Below are 21,698 nucleotides of genomic sequence, written 5' to 3' on the forward strand. Positions count from 1 at the left end.
GGGTCTCTAGGCCACTTCACCCTAAAAGCACTGTTCTGTGCCCATGTTGTTCCTTAAGAGGACTTGGGAGAGCAAGCAAGGAAAGGATTTACTGCTCGTGAAACCAGAATTAATTCCTATATAAATGGTCATCCCACTAGGCCTTGGGGTATGTCTACACAGCAATAAAAACCCAGGGCTGGCCCATGTCAGCTGACTCGGGCTATAAATTTGGCTTAGATGTTTGAGCCGGGGCTCTGATACCCTCCAAGGAAGGAGGAGCCCAGGTTCCAGCCGAAGAACAACTGTCTACACCAGCAGTTCTCAGTCAGGGACTTGGGGCCTATTGGGGGGCTGCAAGTAGGTTTCATGGGGTCCGCCAAGCAGGGCCAATGTTAGACTCACTGGGGCCCAGGTCAGAAAGCTGAAGTGCTGCTATGCAAGGCTGAAGTCAGGGGCCCTGAGCCCTGCCACCTGGGGCAGAAGCCTCAGCCTCAGCAACTGAGCTTTGCAGGGCCCCCTGTGACACAGGGTGCCAGGCAATTGCCCTGTTTGCTGCTCTCTAACACTAGCCTTGGCTTTTATATGCAGAAAAACAGTTGTGGCACTGGTGGGCTGTGGAGTTTTTATACCTGGGGAGGGGCTCAGAAAGAAAACGATTGAGAATGCTGCTCTACACTGCAATTTTATAGCCCCGCAGTCTGAGCCCAGCTGGCCCAAGTCAGCTGACACCAGCCAGCAGCAGGTGTTTTATTGCAGTACAGAAATACTAAGCCCTGGTCTACACTACGGGGTTAGGTCGAATTTAGCTGCGTTAGGTCGATTTTAAAATGAATGCGTCTACACAACCAACCCCGTTCCGTCGACTTAAAGGGCTCTTAAAATCAACTTCTGTACTCCTCCCTGGTGAGGGGAGTAGTGCTGAAATCGACCTTGCTGTGTCGAAGTTGGGGTAGTGCAGATGCAATTTGACGGTATTGGTTTCCGGGAGCTATCCCAGAGTGCTCCAATGTGACCGCTCTGGACAGCACTTTGAACTCCGGTGCACTAGCCAGGTACACAGAAAAAGCCCCTGGAACTTTTGAATTTGATTTCCTGTTTGGTCAGCGTGGCGCGCTCGGCAGCTCAGGTGACCATGCAGTCCCCCCAGAATCGCAAACGAGCTCCAGCATGGACCGAAAGGGAGACACTGGATCTGATTGCTGTATGTGGAGAAGAATCTGTGCAGGCCAAACTCCGATCAAAAAGAAGAAAAGCTAATATATATGCCAAAATCACACAGGGCATGATGATGAGAGGCCACAACAGGGACACACAGCATTGCCACGTGAAAGTCAAGAAGCTCAGGTAAGCCTACTAAAAGACAAAGGAGGCAAACGGTCGCTCTGGGTAAGAACCCCATTCGTGCCGCTTCTGTGATCAGTTGCATAGCATTCTATGGGGCAACCCTACCACTACCCACCACTGTCCGTGGACACCTGCAAGGGAGGAGTCTCACACAACAGGGAGGAGGATTTTGTGGATGAGGAAGAAGATGATGAGGAGGAGGAAAATGCGCAGCAGGGAAGTGGTGAATCTGTTCTCCCCGGCAGCCAGGACCTTTTCATCACCCTGGAGCCAATACCCTTCCAAGGCGGGATCCCCGACCCTGAAGCTGGAGAAGGCCGCTCTGGTGAGTGCACATTTGTAACTACAGTACAGGGTTTAAAAGCAATAGTATTTAATGTTTGATTTGCCCTGAAGAATTGGGATGCATTCACGTCCAGTACAGCTACTGGAAAAGTCTGTTAACGTGTCTGGGGATGGAGAGGGAATCCTCCAGGGACATCTCCATGAAGCTCTCCTGGAGTTACTCTGAAAGCCTTTGAAGAAGGTTTCTGGCGAGGGCTGCCTTATTTCGTCCTCGACGGTAGGACACTACCACGCCAGGCCAGTAGCAAGTAGTCTGGAATCACTGCAGCACAAAGCATGGCAGCGAATGGTCCTGGGTTTTGGTCGCATTCAAGCAACATTCGGTCTTCATCTTTCTGTGTTAGCCTCAGGAGAGTGATATCATTTATGGTCACCTGATTGAAACAGGGGAATTTTTGTAAGGGAACAGTAAAAGGACCCCGTTCATGCTGGGTTGTTTGCGCTTGGCTAAAATGGATCATTCCGGAGAATAGCCATGCGGTGGGGGGAGGGGTGAAGGGATCATCCCAGAGAATAGCTATGTGGTGGGGTGGGGGGAGGTGTGTGCTGCAGCCCCTCCCTTTAAATGTGAAACCCAACTGGCATTGCTTGCTATGGGAAAGGATGGCGTTGCAATTTGAAAGCATTCCCACATGTTATGAAGGTGGAAGAAGCCAACCCCGTGTACCAAAAGGCTTACCATGGCTGCTTGGAAACCGAATTCTGTTGCCCAGCCGTCTGTGATGTGTCACCATACCGGCAGGCACTCAATATAAAAGGCAAAATACAACCTTGTACCTAAAGCACATGTGCTGTCTGCTGTGAATTGCTTGATTCACTGTGGAAGAGTCTCCCTTTTGTTCTCAGAAATGTATCATCTTAAATTTTACTCTCCCTTTTTATCTCCCCCCAGGTGCAAATGTTTCTATGCTCCCCCTATCATTTCCGTCCCTGAGGTTATCGCAGATTAGAAGGCAAAAAAAAACCCGCACTTGCGATGACATGTTTTCTGAGCTCATGCAGTCCTCCCGCACTGATAGGGCACAGCTTAATGCATGGAGGCAGTCAGTGGCAGAGGCCAGGAAAGCATTAAGTGAGCGCGAAGAGCAGAGGCAGGAGGCGATGCTGAGGCTAATGGGGGAGCAAACGGACATGATGAAGCATCTGTTGGAGCTGCAAGAAAGCCAACAAGAGCACAGACCCGCACTGCATCCATTGTATAACCGCCTGCCCTCTTCCCCAAGTTCCATATCCTCCTCATCCAGATGCCCAAGAACACGGGGAGGGGGGGAGGCTCTGGGCACCCAGCCACTCCACTCCAGAGGATGGCCCAAGCAATAGAAGGTTGTCATTCAAACAGTTTTGATTTGTAGTGTGGTTACAATAAGCAATGTGGTCTTGTCCTTCCCTCCTCCCGCACCTCACCCGACCGGGGCTACCTTGTCAGTTATCTCACTTTTTTTTTATTATTAATAAAGAAAGAATGCATGGTTTCAAAACATTAGTTACTTTATTTCCTTTGCCAGCTGTGATTGAAGGGGGGAGGGTGGTTGGCTTACAGGGAATTAAAATCAACAAAGGGGGTGGGTTTTCAGCAAGGAGAAACACACACAGCTGTCACACTGTAGCGTGGCCAGTCATGAAACTGGTTTTCAAAGCCTCTCTGATGCGCAGCATGCCTAGTTGTGCTCTTCTGATTGCTTTGGTGTCTGGCTACTCAAAATCTGCTGCCAGGCAATTTGCCTCAACCTCACACCCCACCACAAATGTCTCCCCCTTACTCTCACAGATATGGAGCACACAGCAATAACAATGGAAATGTTGGTTGCGCTGAGGTCTAACCTAGTCAGCAAACAGCGCCAGCGAGCTTTTAAACGTCCAAAGGTACATTCTACCACCATTCTGCACTTGCTCAGCCTATAGCTGAACTGCTCCTTACTACTGTCCAAGCTGCCTGTGTAGGGCTTCATGAGTCATGGGAGCCAGGGGTAGGCTGGGTCCCCAAGGATAACTATTGGCATTTCAACATACCCCAAAGATAATCTTCTGGTCTGGGAAGTAAATCCCTCCTTGCAACTGCTCAAACAGCCTGGAGTTCCTAAAGATGCGAGTGTCATGCACCTTTCCCAGCCATCCCACGTTGATGTCGGTGAAACGTCCCTTGTGATCCACCAGTGCTTGCAGCATCATTGAGAAGTACCCCTTGCGGTTTATATACTGGTTGGCAAGGTGGTCCGGTGCCAAGATAGCAATGTGTTCCGTCTATTAGGGAACCCCACTGCAGCAAAGCCATCCAGTATGACCTGCCCATTTCCCAGAGTCACTACCCTTGATAGCAGATCGTCAGTGACTGCATTGGCTACTTGGATCACAGCAGTCCCCACAGTAGACTTGCCCACTCCAAATTGATTCCCGACTGACCGGTAGCAGTCAGGTGTTGCAAGCTTCCACAGGGCTGTCGCCACTCACTTCTCAACTGTCAGGGCAGCTCTCATCTTGGTATTCCTGCGCTTCAGGGCGGGGGAAAGCAACTCATGAAGTTCAAGGAGAGTTGCCTTACGCATGCAAAAGTTTCGCAGCCACTGTGAATCATCCCATACCCGCAATACTATGCGGTCCCACCAGTCTGTGCTTGTTCGCTGGGCCCAAAATCGGCGTTCCATTGTATCAACCAGCCCCACTGCCACCAGGATGTCCCTACTGTCACAGCCCGTGCTTTCAGGAACGTCTGTGTCCATGTCCTCATCACAGTCGTCCTCGTGCTGGCGTCTCTTAGCCCGGTTCTGCACTTACTCCACAATAATGCGTGAGGTGTTTACAATGCTCACAACAGCAGCGGTAAGCTGAGCGGGCTCCATGCTTGCCGTGGTATGGCGTCTGCACGGGTAACCTAGGAAAAAAGGCGCGAAATGATTGTCTGCCGTTGCTTTCATAGAGGGAGGGAGGGCGACTGACGGCTTGTACCCAAAACCATCCTCGACAATGTTTTTGCCCCATCGGGCATTGGGAGCTTAACCCAGAATTCCAGTGGGCAGTGGAGACTGCAGGAACTGTGGGATAGCTACCCACAGTGCACCACTCCGTAAGTCGATGCTAGGCATGGTATTGAGGACACACGCCGCTGACTTAATGCGCTTAGTGGGGAAATACACAATTGACAGTATAAAATCAATTTCTAAAAATCGATTTTATACTATCAACCTAATTTTGTAGTCTAGACATACCCTTAGAGGTCTAATCCAGCAGACCTTTGATGGGAGGGCCTTCAGTTGTGTCTGAGGTCAGGTGGAAGCTTGCTGCAGAGGCACATAGGGTATGTCTACACTATGGAATAAGGTCAAATTTATACAAGTCGGTTTTTTAGAAATTGGTTTTATATATTCGAGTGTGTGTGTCCCCACAGAAAATGCTCTAAGTGCATTAAGTGCAGTAACTCGGCAGAGTGCTTCCACGGTACCGAGGCTAGAGTCGACTTCCGGAGCATTGCACTGTGGATAGCTATCCCACAGTTCCCGCAGTCTCCGCTGCCCATTGGAATTCTGGGTTGAGATCCCAATGCCTGATGGGGCTAAAACATTGTCGCGGGTGGTTCTGGGTACATATCGTCAGGCCCCCGTTCCCTCCCTCCCTCCGTGAAAGCAAGGGCAATCGTTTCGCACCTTTTTTCCTGAGTTACCTGTGCAGACGCCATACCACGGCAAGCATGGAGCCGGCTCAGGTAACCGTCACCCTATGTCTCCTGGGTGCTGGCAGACGCGGTACGGCATTGCTACACAGTAGCAGCAACCCCTTGCCTTGTGGCAGCAGATGGTACAGTACGACTGGTAGCTGTCATCGTCATGTCCGAGGTGCTCCTGGCCACGTCGGCTGGGAGCGCCTGGGCAGACATGGGCGCAGGGACTAAATTTGGAGTGACTTGACCAGGTCATTCTCTTTAGTCCTGCAGTCAGTCCTATTGAACCGTCTTATGGTGAGCAGGCAGGCGATACGGATTGCTAGCAGTCGTACTGTACCATCTTCTGCCGGGCAGGCAAGAGATGAGGATGGCTAGCAGTCGTATTGTACCATCTTCTGCCGGGCAGGCAAAAGATGAGGATGGCTAGCAGTCATACTGTACCATCTTCTGCCGAGCAGCCATGAGATGTGGATGGCATGCAGTCCTTCTGCACTGTCTGCTGCCAGCCAAAGATGTAAAAGATAGATGGAGTGGATCAAAACAAGAAATAGACCAGATTTGTTTTGTACTCATTTGCCTCCTCCCCTGTCTAGGGGACTCATTCCTCTAGGTCACACTGCAGTCACTCACAGAGAAGGTGCAGCGAGGTAAATCTAGCCATGTATCAATCAGAGGCCAGGCTAACCTCCTTGTTCCAATAAGAACAATAACTTAGGTGCACCATTTCTTATTGGAACCCTCTGTGAAGTCCTGCCTGAAATACTCCTTGATGTAAAGCCACCCCCTTTGTTGATTTTAGCTCCCTGAAGCCAACCCTGTAAGCCGTGTCGTCAGTCGCCCCTCCCTCCGTCAGAGCAACGGCAGACAATCATTCCGCGCCTTTTTTCAGTGCGGACGCCATACCAAGGCAAGCATGGAGGCCGCTCAGCTCACTTTGGCAATTAGGAGCACATTAAACACCACACGCATTATCCAGCAGTATATGCAGCACCAGAACCTGGCAAAGTGATACCGGGCGAGGAGGCAACGTCAGCGCGGTCATGTGAGTGATCAGGACATGGACACAGATTTCTCTGAAAGCATGGGCCCTGCCAATGCATGCATCATGGTGCTAATGGGGCAGGTTCATGCTGTGGAACGCCGATTCTGGGCTCGGGAAACAAGCACAGACTGGTGGGACCGCATAGTGTTGCAGGTCTAGGACGATTCCCAGTGGCTGTGAAACTTTCGCATGCGTAAGGGCACTTTCATGGAATTTTGTGACTTGCTTTCCCCTGCCCTGAGGCGTATGAATACCAAGATGAGAGCAGCCCTCACAGCTGAGAAGCAAGTGGCGATAGCTCTGTGGAAGCTTGCAACGCCAGACAGCTACCGGTCAGTTGGGAATCAATTTGGAGTGGGCAAATCTACTGTGGGGGCTGCTGTGATGCAAGTAGCCCACGCAATCAAAGATCTGCTGATATCAAGGGTAGTGACCCTGGGAAAAGTGCAGGTCATAGTGGATGGCTTTGCTGCAATGGGATTCCCTAACTGTGGTGGGGCCATAGACAGAACCCATATCCCTATCTTGGCACCGGAGCACCAAGCTGCCAAGTACATAAACCGCAAGGGGTACTTTTCCATAGTGCTGCAAGCTCTGGTGGATCACAAGGGACGTTTCACCAACATCAACGTGGGATGGCCGGGAAAGGTACATGATGCTCGCATCTTCAGGAACTCTGGTCTGTTTCAAAAGCTGCAGAAAGGGACTTTATTCCCAGACCAGAAAATAACTGTTGGGGATGTTGAAATGCCTATAGTTATCCTTGGGGACCCAGCCTACCCCTTACTGCCATGGATCATGAAGCCGTACACAGGCAGCCTGGACAGTAGTCAGGAGCTGTTCAACTACAGGCTGAGCAAGTGCAGAATGGTGGTAGAATGTGCATTTGGACGTTTAAAGGTGCGCTGGCGCAGTTTACTAACTCGCTTAGACCTAAGCGAAACCAATATTCCCACTGTTATTGCTGCTTCCTGTGTGTTCCACAATATCTGTGAGAGGAAGGGGGAGACGTTTATGGCGGGGTGGGAGGTTGAGGCAAATCGCCTGGCTGCTGGTTATGCGCAGCCAGACACCAGGGTGGTTAGAAGAGCACAGGAGGGCGTGGTACGCATCAGAGAAGCTTTGAAAACCAGTTTCATGACTGGCCAGGCTACGGTGTGAAAGTTCTGTTTGTTTCTCCTTGATGACACCCCCGCCCCTTGGTTCACTCTACTTCCCTGTAAGCTAACCACCCTCCCCTCCTCCCTTCAATCACCACTTGCAGAGGCAATAAAGTCATTGTTGCTTCACATTCATGCATTCTTTATTCATTCATCACACAAATAGGGGGATGACTACCAAAGTAGCCCAGGAGGGTTGATGGAGGAGGGAAGAAAAATGCCACACAGCACTTTAAAAGTTTACAACTTTAAAATTTATTGAATGACAGCCTTCTTTTTTTTGGGGCAATCCTCTGTGGTGGAGTGGCTGGTTGGCCGGAGGCCCCCCCCCCACCGAGTTCTTGGGCGTCTGGGTGTGGAGGCTATGGAACTTGGGAAGGAGGGCGGTTGGTTACACAGGGGCTGTAGTGGCAGTCTGTGCTCTAGCTGCCTTTGCTGCAGCTCAACCATACACTGGAGCATACTGGTTTGGTCCTCCAGCAGCCTCAGCATTGAATCCTGCCTCCTCTCATCACGCTGCCACCACATTTGAGCTTCAGCCCTGTCTTCAGCCCGCCACTTACTCTCTTCAGCCGGCCACCTCTCCTCCCGGTCATTTTGTGCTTTCCTGCACTCTGACATTATTTGCCTCCACGCATTCGTCTGTTCTCTGTCAGTGTGGGAGGACAGCATGAGCTCGGAGAACAGTTCATCGCGAGTGCGTTTTTTTTTCTTTCTAAGCTTCACTAGCCTCTGGGAAGGAGAAGATCCTGTGATCATTGAAACACATGCAGCCTGTGGAGAAAAAAAAAAGGGACAGCGGTATTTAAAGAGACACATTTTATAAAACAGTGGCTACACTCTTTCAGGGTAAACCTTGCTCTTAACATTACATACATAGTACATGTGCTTTCGTTACAAGGTCGCATTTTGCCTCCCCCCACCGCGTGGCTACCCCCTCAACCTTCCCCCCTCCCTGTGGCTAACAGCGGGGAACATTTCTGTTTAGCCACAGGCAAACAGTCCAGCAGGAATGGGCTCCTCTGAGTGTCCCCTGAAGAAAAGCACTCTATTTCAACCAGGCGACCATGAATTATATCTCACTCTCCTGAGGATAACACAGAGAGATAAAGAACGGATGTTGTTTGAACGCCAGCAAACATACACTGCAATGCTTTGTTGTACAATGATTCCCGAGTACGTGTTACTGGCCTGGAGTGGTAAAGTGTCCTACCATGAAGGACGCAATAAGGCTGCCCTCCTCAGAAACCTTTTGCAAAGGCTTTGGGAGTATATCCAGGAGAACCGCGAATGCCAGGGCAAAGTAATCCTTTCACATGCTTGCTTTTAAACCATGTATAGTATTTTAAAAGGTACACTCACCGGAGGTCCCTTCTCCGCCTGCTGGGTCCAGGAGGCAGCCTTGGGTGGGTTTGGGGGGTACTGGCTCCAGGTCCAGTGTGAGAAACAGTTCCTGGCTGTCGGGAAAAACGGTTTCTCCGCTTGCTTGCTGTGAGCTATCTACAACCTCATCATCATCATCATCATCTTCTTCGTCCCCAAAACCTGCTTCCGTATTGCCTCCATCTCCATTGAAGGAGTCAAACAACACGGCTGGGGTAGTGGTGGCTGAACCCCCTAAAATGGCATGCAGCTCATCATAGAAGCGGCATGTTTGGGGCTCTGACCTGGAGCGGCCATTCGCCTCTCTGATTTTCTGGTAGTCTTGCCTCAGCTCCTTCAGTTTCACGCGGCACTGCTTCGGGTCCCTGTTATGGCCTCTGTCCTTCATGCCCTGGGAGATTTTGACAAAGGTTTTGGCATTTCGAAAACTGGAACGGAGTTCTGATAGCACGGATTCCTCTCCCCAAACAGCGATCAGATCCTGTACTTCCCGTTCGGTCCATGCTGGAGCTCTTTTGCGATTCTGGGACTCCATCATGGTCACCTCTGCTGATGAGCTCTGCATGGTCACCTGCAGCTTGCCACGCTGACCAAACAGGAAATGAGATTCAAAAGTTCGCGGTTCTTTTCCTGTCTACCTGGCCAGTGCATCTGAGTTGAGAGTGCTGTCCAGAGCGGTCACAATGGAGCACTCTGGGATAGCTCCCGGAGGCCAATACCATCGAATTGTGTCCACAGTACCCCAAATTCGAGCCAGCAAGGCCGATTTAAGCGCTAATCCACTTGTCAGGGGTGGAGTGAGGATATCGATTTTAAGAGCCCTTTAAGTCGAAACAAAGGGCTTCATCGTGTGGACGGGTGCAGGTTTACATCGATTTAATGCTGCTAAATTCGATCTAAAGTCCTAGTGTAGACCAGGGCATAGAGTCAATGTCTTTTCTGATACACATGGTTAGTAGAGGGACTTGTGTGGCCCCTTGGTTCCAGCAAATTAGAAACCTATCTGAGTGGAAACTTATGAAATATGTACTACTTAGGAAGAGATCAAAACCATATATATATGTTTCATTAGACAAAGTGCATTCTGTATCTGAGCATGTTAGAGTAGTTGCTTTGTTCAGAGCCATTCAAGTTTCTGAGGCAAATTAGGAACTGCAGAATTATTATTTTTTTCAATAAATGGGTGACAGGGAGGAGGTGGTGAATATTGTTTAGCCAAAAGACAGAAGCAGTTTCTTTGTATCAGCTCTCTTGCATAATTAGGATGTGTTCTAATTTTAATTAAATCTTATGCATATTCGTGAAAATGCATTGAACTTCCAGACCAAGTAGATCTGATCCCTCTACCTCTTTTAATGTTTAGTTTGGATATAGGGTTTTCCTCTATTCCCTCCTTCTTTTACTTTCACATTTCTGTAGAAACACACAACTAGCTCCCATAATGTGAAGAGTCACAACCTATGACAGCTTCCTATCTATTGCTAATGCTAGAGCTCTGTTCAGTAGCTCCCTGCTACAAATATCAATAGATAACAAACCATTAACGTGAAATTGCCAAATGTGTGTGTGTGTGTGTGTGTTTAATTGAGACAAAGGGCACAAAAATTTCTGCTCTACAGAACTGATTTAATTTTCCATCAAAAAGTAATCATGATCTCTACAACATGAAAATCAGCATTACCTCTGGGATGTATTTTAATGCCAACATACTTTTTGACGTCTTAAAAGTTCTTCTCCATAATTTCTCACAGCTGCCATTGGCAGCACCATCCATCCACTTTTTCCTGAGTTTTTTTATTAGGCTTCTGTGACTCTCCCCTTGCCTGGTTCTCCTACCTCTCTGACCATTATAGTATTGCCTTTGATCCTCTTTTCTCCCATCTTCCACCTCTGTTGATATTAATGTCCTTGGTACCCCCTTTTACACTTGCCATCTGAGCAATCTCTTTCATTCCTATGGTCTCATCACATTTATAGTGATTTATACTGATATCTAGCTCTACCTCGTTATCTAGCTAGGTACTTATATAGTGATGCACCATAGCATCTGAGTGCCTGTCCAGGCTTAGATACATACATAGATGTATGATACAGACTGTTCATGTCCCTCTGATACCACCTCCTCATGGAAATCCTACTGCTTCTTCATATTAAACATGTAAAAAATAAATTTCTCGTCTTTCCTTTTAAACCATCTCTCCTCCCATCTTTCTTCATCACAAGGATTGGTCTCTGTCCAAAGGTGATTGTTTTTAATTTTGGGCAAAAATGGTTCAGACAATTTGTAAGTATAAAAGTTGGGTAAATATAATGTGACTCCTTTCTTTGATGGCCAGAACAGTTGGAATGAAAATTTGAAAGCAGGCATTAAAAGTAGTTTTCAAGTGTCACAAAGTGTTATGGTGAAATTTGTTTTTGGTCTGACCTGTGGCCATCTGAAACTGTATACATACAGTACATTTTGCATAGGTCTTTCATTAAGCTCAAAACATGCCAAGTTCCATTGTGTGGAGATAATTTAGCTGCACAGCAAAAGAGTACTGATGCTATACATGGGCTAAAGTACAACCCTCACAAGAAGCCTTGCTGGTCTCTTGTGCACCTTAAGGTGCAAAGGTGAACAGGAGACAGGCTCTGTTCTGCAGATTTTCTAAGGTGTGCATGTTCCAGTGGTGTCTAGGCAAACAGTATGATTACAGGATTTACATGTGCTACTGTCAGTCTTTTTTGCAAGCCAGTGAAGCTTGGAAAAGTCTCCTTTTCCAGATTGTTCTTTTTAAAGAAATTAATAATCTAGGAACTGTCATACAAAAAACAGCCAAGAGAACATTAAGACTGCATGGATAGACATTCAGGAAATGCCAGTCAAACTCTGCCTTTCATTGCACATGAACTGCGGCCTTGCCTAGACTAGGATTTAAAGCTTTAACTCAACTAATTTAGCACACATTAAAATTGATGTACTTTATCTACATTATACTTCTCAAATAGAGTTCCAGGCATCTGGTTTTCGACCGGAATGCCTGGTCGAAAAGGGACCCTGGCAGCACCAACCTAGGCGGCTCAGCTCCAGAGAGACAAGTGCAGCCCCACAGGTGGTGGGAAGTAGAGACTGCCTGGAGCCAGAGGTACACTGGAGTCCAGCCAGGATGCAGAGAGAAACAGGTGGGTGGGGCCAGGGCATGGAGAGGAGCCCTTGGTCGCTCAGTGAGCAGGCCGAGAGGAGTGGGTGGGGGGTGGGAGGGAGCCAGCGGGCTGGCAGGGTCTCAGGGCACAGTGCAAGCAGAGCTGACCAGGCCTCTTCTGAGCATGGGTCCGGCTCCATGGCACCACTGTAAACCTGGCATTGGGTGCAGAGCAATGGGCTGAAGTGATGCAAAGACTGAAGAGACAGGGCTGATTGGGAGGTTGGGAGCAAAATTACTTGCTAGACAAGGAATCGGCAGATGTGGGAGGGAAACCTCCTGCAGCAGGGGCCAAAATCCCCTTACCCAATGAATTTGGGAACTTGGGCAATGCTAAATGTGCCTCACACACCGGGCATTCCAGAGTCAGAGCGAAACAAGCCAATGCAAACCTCTGTAAAAATCTCACCACTTCTGGGGGCCGCTGCGTGATTTTTGAACTGAAGCTGGCAGTACTGCTCACGGCCAAGCTTTGTCTTGGTCAAGGAGGACAGCACAGGCTAGAGGCGGAGTAGGGAGAGGCGCAGTCTCTCCTCGTCTCTTGGGGAGCGCCCCGCAGCAAGTGGGGGGCAGTGGTCAAGATGAACTTGTCTAACCGTTATCTCCCCTCCCCTCCGCAGCATGAGTCTGGTCCTGCCTCACCCGCCAAGCTGCCCCTGCCTGCAGGCGGACTCTCCTCCCCGGGGGGTTAGACTAACCCAGCTGCTACTCTGAAACCTTTCCCACATATGTCCAGCAGAGAGGGCTGTGCTAAGGGTGATGGGACACGGGGTGGTGTCTGCGGAAGGGACGTGGGGACTCAGCCCTGTGCCTGTCGAGGGCTGGAGCTGTGAGGGAGGGTGATGGGACACGGGGTGGTGTCTGCGGAAGGGACGTGGGGACTCAGCCCTGTGCCTGTCGGGGGCTGGAGCTGTGAGGGAGGGTGATGGGACGCGGGGTGGTGTCTGGGGAAGGGACGTGGGGACTCAGCCCTGTGCCTGTCGGGGGCTGGAGCTGTGAGGGAGGGTGATGGGACGCGGGGTGGTGTCTGGGGAAGGGACGTGGGGACTCAGCCCTGTGCCTGTCCGGGGCTGGAGCTGTGAGGGAGGGTGATGGGACGCGGGGTGGTGTCTGGGGAAGGGACGTGGGGACTCAGCCCTGTGCCTGTCGGGGGCTGGAGCTGTGAGGGAGGGTGATGGGACGCGGGGTGGTGTCTGGGGAAGGGACGTGGGGACTCAGCCCTGTGCCTGTCCGGGGCTGGAGCTGTGAGGGAGGGTGATGGGACGCGGGGTGGTGTCTGCGGAAGGGACGTGGGGACTCAGCCCTGTGCCTGTCGGGGGCTGGAGCTGTGAGGGAGGGTGATGGGACGCGGGGTGGTGTCTGGGGAAGGGACGTGGGGACTCAGCCCTGTGCCTGTCGGGGGCTGGAGCTGTGAGGGAGGGTGATGGGGCACGGGGTGGTGTCTGGGGAAGGGACGTGGGGACTCAGCCCTGTGCCTGTCGGGGGCTGGAGCTGTGAGGGAGGGTGATGGGACGCGGGGTGGTGTCTGCGGAAGGGACGTGGGGACTCAGCCCTGTGCCTGTCGGGGGCTGGAGCTGTGAGGGAGGGTGATGGGACGCGGGGTGGTGTCTGGGGAAGGGACGTGGGGACTCAGCCCTGTGCCTGTCGGGGGCTGGAGCTGTGAGGGAGGGTGATGGGGCGCGGGGTGGTGTCTGGGGAAGGGACGTGGGGACTCAGCCCTGTGCCTGTCGGGGGCTGGAGCTGTGAGGGAGGGTGATGGGACGCGGGGTGGTGTCTGCGGAAGGGACGTGGGGACTCAGCCCTGTGCCTGTCGGGGGCTGGAGCTGTGAGGGAGGGTGATGGGGCGCGGGGTGGTGTCTGGGGAAGGGACGTGGGGACTCAGCCCTGTGCCTGTCGGGGGCTGGAGCTGTGAGGGAGGGTGATGGGACGCGGGGTGGTGTCTGCGGAAGGGACGTGGGGACTCAGCCCTGTGCCTGTCGGGGGCTGGAGCTGTGAGGGAGGGTGATGGGACGCGGGGTGGTGTCTGCGGAAGGGACGTGGGGACTCAGCCCTGTGCCTGTCGGGGGCTGGAGCTGTGAGGGAGGGTGATGGGGCGCGGGGTGGTGTCTGGGGAAGGGACGTGGGGACTCAGCCCTGTGCCTGTCGGGGGCTGGAGCTGTGAGGGAGGGTGATGGGGCGCGGGGTGGTGTCTGGGGAAGGGACGTGGGGACTCAGCCCTGTGCCTGTCGGGGGCTGGAGCTGTGAGGGAGGGTGATGGGACGCGGGGTGGTGTCTGGGGAAGGGACGTGGGGACTCAGCCCTGTGCCTGTCGGGGGCTGGAGCTGTGAGGGAGGGTGATGGGACGCGGGGTGGTGTCTGCGGAAGGGACGTGGGGACTCAGCCCTGTGCCTGTCGGGGGCTGGAGCTGTGAGGGAGGGTGATGGGGCGCGGGGTGGTGTCTGGGGAAGGGACGTGGGGACTCAGCCCTGTGCCTGTCGGGGGCTGGAGCTGTGAGGGAGGGTGATGGGACGCGGGGTGGTGTCTGCGGAAGGGACGTGGGGACTCAGCCCTGTGCCTGTCGGGGGCTGGAGCTGTGAGGGAGGGTGATGGGACGCGGGGTGGTGTCTGCGGAAGGGACGTGGGGACTCAGCCCTGTGCCTGTCGGGGGCTGGAGCTGTGAGGGAGGGTGATGGGACGCGGGGTGGTGTCTGGGGAAGGGACGTGGGGACTCAGCCCTGTGCCTGTCGGGGGCTGGAGCTGTGAGGGAGGGTGATGGGGCGCGGGGTGGTGTCTGGGGAAGGGACGTGGGGACTCAGCCCTGTGCCTGTCGGGGGCTGGAGCTGTGAGGGAGGGTGATGGGGCGCGGGGTGGTGTCTGCGGAAGGGACGTGGGGACTCAGCCCTGTGCCTGTCGGGGGCTGGAGCTGTGAGGGAGGGTGATGGGACGCGGGGTGGTGTCTGCGGAAGGGACGTGGGGACTCAGCCCTGTGCCTGTCGGGGGCTGGAGCTGTGAGGGAGGGTGATGGGACGCGGGGTGGTGTCTGGGGAAGGGACGTGGGGACTCAGCCCTGTGCCTGTCGGGGGCTGGAGCTGTGAGGGAGGGTGATGGGACGCGGGGTGGTGTCTGCGGAAGGGACGTGGGGACTCAGCCCTGTGCCTGTCGGGGGCTGGAGCTGTGAGGGAGGGTGATGGGACGCGGGATGGTGTCTGCGGAAGGGACGTGGGGACTCAGCCCTGTGCCTGTCGGGGGCTGGAGCTGTGAGGGAGGGTGATGGGACGCGGGGTGGTGTCTGGGGAAGGGACGTGGGGACTCAGCCCTGTGCCTGTCGGGGGCTGGAGCTGTGAGGGAGGGTGATGGGACGCGGGGTGGTGTCTGCGGAAGGGACGTGGGGACTCAGCCCTGTGCCTGTCCGGGGCTGGAGCTGTGAGGGAGGGTGATGGGACGCGGGGTGGTGTCTGCGGAAGGGACGTGGGGACTCAGCCCTGTGCTAAGACCCCTGCCCCGCCGGCCCTCGCGCTCTAGCTGGCGCACGCGCTCCCTTGGAAGCTCTCGAGCTTCTGCCCCCACCAGAGGGGTGACGTCATGGGCTTGGCCGTGGAGCATTGTGGGTCGGGAGGGGCCGCCATTTTCGGTTGGGCGGAGCGAGTCGCAGAGGCTGGGAGCCGGGAAGGGGGCGCGCGGCGGCGACTCTCATTGCTCGCAACTGTCAGTGCCGCTCCCGCGGGCGGGGTCTTGCGGCGGCAGCTGTAGTAGGTCCCAGGGCAGCAGGCGGGTGGGGAGGCCGCAGGGGATCGTGGTGCCGTCCCGCTCCCCCTGACATCCCCTCCGGTCCCTTCCCGGTGTGAGCGGCCCCGGCCGCCTCGCCAAGCCCTGCGCGCATCGCCGCAGCCTGCAGCACCCGAGCGGTGAGTGAGGGAGGGGAAGAGGCCGGCTGCGCCCAAGCCCTGTGCCTGTCGGGGGCTGGAGCTGTGCGGGAGGGTGATGGGGCACGGGGTGGTGTCTGGGGAGGGGACATGGGGGGCGAGCCCTGTGCCTGTCGGGGGCTGGAGCTGTGCGGGAGGGTGATGGGGCACGGGGTGGTGTCTAGGGAGGGGACATGGGGGGCGAGCCCTGTGCCTGTCGGGGGCTGGAGCTGTGCGGGAGGGTGATGGGGCACGGGGTGGTGTCTGGGGAGGGGACATGGGGGGCGAGCCCTGTGCCTGTCGGGGGCTGGAGCTGTGCGGGAGGGTGATGGGGCACGGGGTGGTGTCTAGGGAGGGGACATGGGGGGCGAGCCCTGTGCCTGTCGGGGGCTGGAGCTGTGCGGGAGGGTGATGGGGCACGGGGTGGTGTCTAGGGAGGGGACATGGGGGGCGAGCCCTGTGCCTGTCGGGGGCTGGAGCTGTGCGGGAGGGTGATGGGGCACGGGGTGGTGTCTAGGGAGGGGACATGGGGGGCGAGCCCTGTGCCTGTCGGGGGCTGGAGCTGTGCGGGAGGGTGATGGGGCACGGGGTGGTGTCTGGGGAGGGGACATGGGGGGCGAGCCCTGTGCCTGTCGGGGGCTGGAGCTGTGCGGGAGGGTGATGGGGCACGGGGTGGTGTCTAGGGAGGGGACATGGGGGGCGAGCCCTGTGCCTGTCGGGGGCTGGAGCTGTGCGGGAGGGTGATGGGGCACGGGGTGGTGTCTGGGGAGGGGACATGGGGGGCGAGCCCTGTGCCTGTCGGGGGCTGGAGCTGTGCGGGAGGGTGATGGGGCACGGGGTGGTGTCTAGGGAGGGGACATGGGGGGCGAGCCCTGTGCCTGTCGGGGGCTGGAGCTGTGAAGGAGGGTGATGGGACGTGGGATGGTGTATGGGAAGACCGTGGGGCATCCGGTGGGAGTGGGTAGGTGGGGTGCGCAGTGAGGGAGCAGGAGGCGGTTGACAGGGGTGCGGGGGTTAGCTTGTGTTTTGCCATTTTCCAGGAGCATTGAACCTCACCTCCTTTCCCTTCTCCCATGGCACAAACAGAACAAAAGGCTGGGCAGGTCCTGTTGGCCTGCTGGTCCTTCTGTAGCTCATGGTTACAGCCAGCCCCTTCAATGTGTGTCTGTCAATCCAGTTAATTGTAACATTCTCTGGCAGTGACTGTATTGGTGACTCTGCTGCAGAGACGCTGAGAGGAGGGGATCCTGTTTGCCTGGATTGCCATCAGCTTTGCTTTGTTCCTCTTCCTTTCTTGCTCTTTCCTGGCTTCCCCTTGTTCTGCAGTTTGGGGCGGAGGATGCCCAGGGAGTGAACCCTGCACAGAGTTGTGAGACAAACAGGAGCTATTCCCTTTCCAACCTCTTTCTTGTAATGTCTTTATTTGCAGGGTGGATAGATCTGAAATAGTGAAAGAACGATTGTGACAACCCTAATGCCATTTTTGTGTGTAGTGGCTGGCTTTATAAATTACAGGGGCACCAGTCATGGTATAGATTGCGTCATCATTCTAAACCTCTCTCTTTTCAAACTTTAAGACTCTGTGTATGAGGTCTTGGTCCCAGGAGCTAACCATAGTTAGGAGATTTAAAAACAAACCCAAAACACAACTCTTCAGTAAGCTATACTCAATGTGAGCAAAATAACAGTAATACACACCAGGTTTTGTAGTTTCATAGGTCAAGTTAGCAACTTTTCTGGTTTGTCTTCCTTTCTCCACTCCACCCCCTCCTCCCCATTTAGTCCATTTAAGGATATGTGACTGTTTTTTTTTTCCCAGATGACATATTAGCTGTCTAATATGTGCATCTGCAAATTCAATTTAATAAATTCTCAAAACAAAAATGTAAGAGCTCCTTGCATTTCTGTAGTAGTCTTTGTTCTGGGTATCTTGGGGATCATATCTTGATGACTAAAGGGATTGTATCATGTAGATTAAGTCCACAGTGAATAATTTAAAAAAAAATTACAAAAGCATATGTTTCTATTTTAATTTTTTTCTTTTATTTTAAACTTCTCTGTAGAGTTTGAAAACTGAACATAACAGCAAAGCAAAAAGCAAAACTGACTAGAAACACATGTGAAATTTGTTTGCATTATTTAAAGTGAGAAATAAAAAGTAAGCAAATATCCTAGATAGTATAAATTAATTTACACTTTCATTTTTAAATATGGAAGATATTACAAAAAAGCAAAGATACTTAAAATATTAATCTATACTTGCAATGACACTAGGACCAGGTGTGGGATGGCATTTTGTTTGGGGAATGTCTCATTAATTTTGTTTATGGACACAATTTTCATAGGAAACATGCATCCAAATTAACACACAAGGATATGCTTTAAACATCTTTCCGGATACAAATCATTGTGAAAAAGTTGGCTGCAATTTTGAGTTTAGCTTTGATTCAAAAATTTTATTTGGCAAATTTTATTTTAATTGGTTATGAATTCCATAGCTGAGGTACAACATGACTGAAGATAACATAGCCATAGGACTAATGCTAGCATTGAGTAACAAGCTCAGCGTTCATGGACAGAGTGGATTTGATTTAAATCACTAGTCAGAAAGACTAGATTTAATTATGGATTTTTACGTAAAAGTGCATTCTTGTTGATTGTTATAACCTTAATACATATTCTTCACAACTCAGAGATAGATGTAGCTTTCATTTTTAGAAGGTACACATTATATATTTTTAAAGTGATTTATTTTGAAAACTTTTCATATTCGTTTTACAGCTATATCAGAAAATGAATGATTGTTTGGTTATTTCATTTACCCAAGGTAATTGAAGCAGATAGTTCACCTCCCAATGACTTCATAAATATCTCCAATTCAACAGGTTAATCATTAATATTTGGAGGATTTTCTTGCCATGCTGTATTAGGAGGAGAACATCACCAGACAAACATTTAAATTGTTTTATTTAACTAAAACAACAACGTTCTGTATTCTGGATATTTTTCTTCAACAGCAAACATAATATTTTAACAAAAGAAGCATATGCATTTTTGAATTTAGTTCAACATTCAAGTCTTTTAAAATCAGGTTTGTTTTTGTTAAAATTGTCAGCCAGGTCAACATGAGAAACTTAAAATATTGGCTTCTGCAGCTAACTCAGTCATCTTTACCTTCATTTTCTTGTTGGTTCATAATCTGGAAAAGAAAAATGAGCTTTCCTGCTTTTTCAGGTCCCAAACGATTTCTCAGTTTGGAATTAGTCCAAAGGAAGAAAATATTCTTTCTACACCAGCAGAAGAAGCTACTGCTGTTAAAAGTGAGGTTATCACTTCAGTAGTTTCTGAATCCAAGTGCTTAAGTGACTTCCACCAGTTCACTGGTGTGACTTTCTTTAAAACATCATCAGAATATTTCTTTAATGGTTCACCCTTAACTCTGAAGTTTCTTATAGTTGGCATTATGGAGAGATGATTGTTGGATGTCCAGGTCATACCCAACTCCTCTTCTTCAACAGTTAGGGTTTGACCCTGATACCAATATTGAGAATATTTGCAAGAAAATGAGCTGGACATCATGGTGCTTGTCCAGTTCATTTTTTTAATGCTTGTAATTTAACTCTGTCATTGCATATTTAAGATCTCACTCAGTTTCTTCCAAATTTCAACAGTGTCAGCAATAAAACAGTTATTTCCCTGCATTTTGTTCAAGGCTACAGAAATAGGCTTCAGGGTACTCAGCATGTGTTCAACATTTCTCTTAAGCCCAATGTTGAGAACTTTGGCTGTGACAGTGCCATCTGTTTTTTCACGATTTTGTTCATAGACTGTCATCAGATTAGGCCAGTTCTTGATATAGTGCTCAAAACAGTCCAGTACTGAGTTCCATCGCACATCTTGTGGGAGAGTTAGCTTGGTTCCTCCCACTTTTTTCAGAGCAGCTGCTGCAAAGTGGTTGTTATGGAAGTATTTGCAATTTCAAGAACATTAGCCTTTATTTCTGGAACACTGAAGTCTTTGGCTAGGGGGTGCATCAAATGAGCACTGCAACCATATTTTATTAGCTTGGGACTCTCCTCTAAATTTCTTCTCATCTTGGATACATTTGCAGCATTGTCTGTGACCAAGCTACGTACTAGACGTTTGCATTTTTTTCCCACAGTTTGTTATAGCTTTTACTGCTACTTCTTGTGTGTGTGCATTTCCTGATGTATCAATTGTTTCTGTAAGGAAGACATTCCCTACTTCTGTTGTCACACAAGCATATACAACAGGATCATTATGGGCGTTGCTCCACCCATCAAGACTCAGGTTAACAATTTCACCCTCTAGACCTTTTGCACATGGCACAATTTCTCTTTCATACACTTTATCCGGCAATTTGCCTGTGACATCTGCTCTGTTGGGTGGACTCTATCCTGGTCTTAATGACTGAATCATGTTAATGAAGTGTGGGTTCTCAATCATACGGAAAGAAGAGTTTGTTACATAAACAAACTGGGCAATTTTTTCATCAATTACCTCTTTTTGTAATCTGCTGGGTCTTATCCCAAACTTATCTATGGTTGTTTCTGGATGATGGAGATCTTTTTTCTTTTTGCTACAGGTGTTATACTGTGGCTATGTGACATACATGATGTGACTGAAACACTATCATTGGCAGATAACACTGAAACTATAGAAAATGATGGTGATCTTGAAGTTGGATAGTCTTCAGAATCCTGTATGTTGAGGATGGATTCTCCTAAACAAAATAAGTCATTGCAGTTATTTAATTATTATTACCATACTGCTTGCTCATTTAGTATTATTCATTGCATTCACTGACCCTCAGTACTACTTTAAAGGTGAAATTGTAAAAGGAAGATCTGCCTATTTCAGTTATTTTTTATCACAACTGTATCTAAAATGATAGTACTATAGAGTAACAACTATATTTTTTGCTCAAACATGAGAATTCAAGACTAGTCCAGAAGGTAGACAGGCAGTCCTTAAGAAAGAAGTATGAAATAAAAAAGTTTACCAACCTGAAGATCCTGCATGTACAGACATGTTCCTTTCATCATCTTCAATGCAGCTTCCTCCTGAGAAGGAACACTTCTCATGATGTTGTTTTATTCTGGCAACCAGGCCTTGCCTTTGTTTATTGCACTGTTTGCATTTTACATGCATGCCTGTCTTACCCACAGGTAGAGGAACTTCATTAAAATATTCCCAAACTGGGTCTCTTTTATGGCCTGCTGCCATTATAGGTTTCCCCTTCTAGTGAGAGAATAGTATGGTAGATCTTAAATCAATGAAGGCTACACTCAAAGACCTCAAGACTTCGGGAATATGCTGCTCAAAGAGTTTCACTTTTGTTTCTACTGCCTGTCCCTCCCTTCTCACATTTATCTCCAGACTTCTTCTCCTTGTCCAGATATATTCGGCCCCCAACAATCTTCTATTCATTGAACTTTTAGAAACTTTGCACTTTTAGAGAGAGGTAAGGGATTGACTCTGTGTACACAAATTTGCAAAGGGACAATAGGGTTGAGGTCTGTTATTTCTCACCTCTATGTATTATTTATTTAAAAACATTTTTGCTGTTAACAAGCATGTAATCTCTGGGGAGACAAATCCATAGTTTCAGAACTGTAAAACTAAGCATCTCTGATGGTATCTTCTAGACCGGGGTGGGCAGACTTTTTGGCCTGAGGGCCACATTGGGGTGGCACAATT

The 21,698-nt window shown here is 50.6% G+C and overlaps 1 protein-coding gene across 6 annotated transcripts in view; it reads left to right on the forward strand.

Annotated features, from left to right (window-relative positions):
- Nucleotides 1–21,698, forward strand: part of KLC1 (kinesin light chain 1) — a 115,915-nt gene that overhangs the window by 16,134 nt on the left and 78,083 nt on the right. For 5 of the 6 annotated variants that reach the window (XM_084630995.1, XM_084630997.1, XM_084630998.1 and 2 more), the window contains exon 1: nt 15,719–15,980. The exons of the other annotated variant lie outside the window; for it this stretch is intronic. The gene's annotated coding sequence lies outside the window, so the exon portion shown is untranslated. Of the gene's footprint in view, nt 1–15,718; nt 15,981–21,698 lie in introns of those variants that run through there. 6 annotated transcript variants of the gene reach the window in all.

This window comes from Lepidochelys olivacea (genome assembly GCF_965140295.1).
Source record: "Lepidochelys olivacea isolate rLepOli2 genome assembly, chromosome: 6".
In the NCBI taxonomy this organism is placed as follows: Eukaryota; Metazoa; Chordata; order Testudines; family Cheloniidae; genus Lepidochelys; species Lepidochelys olivacea.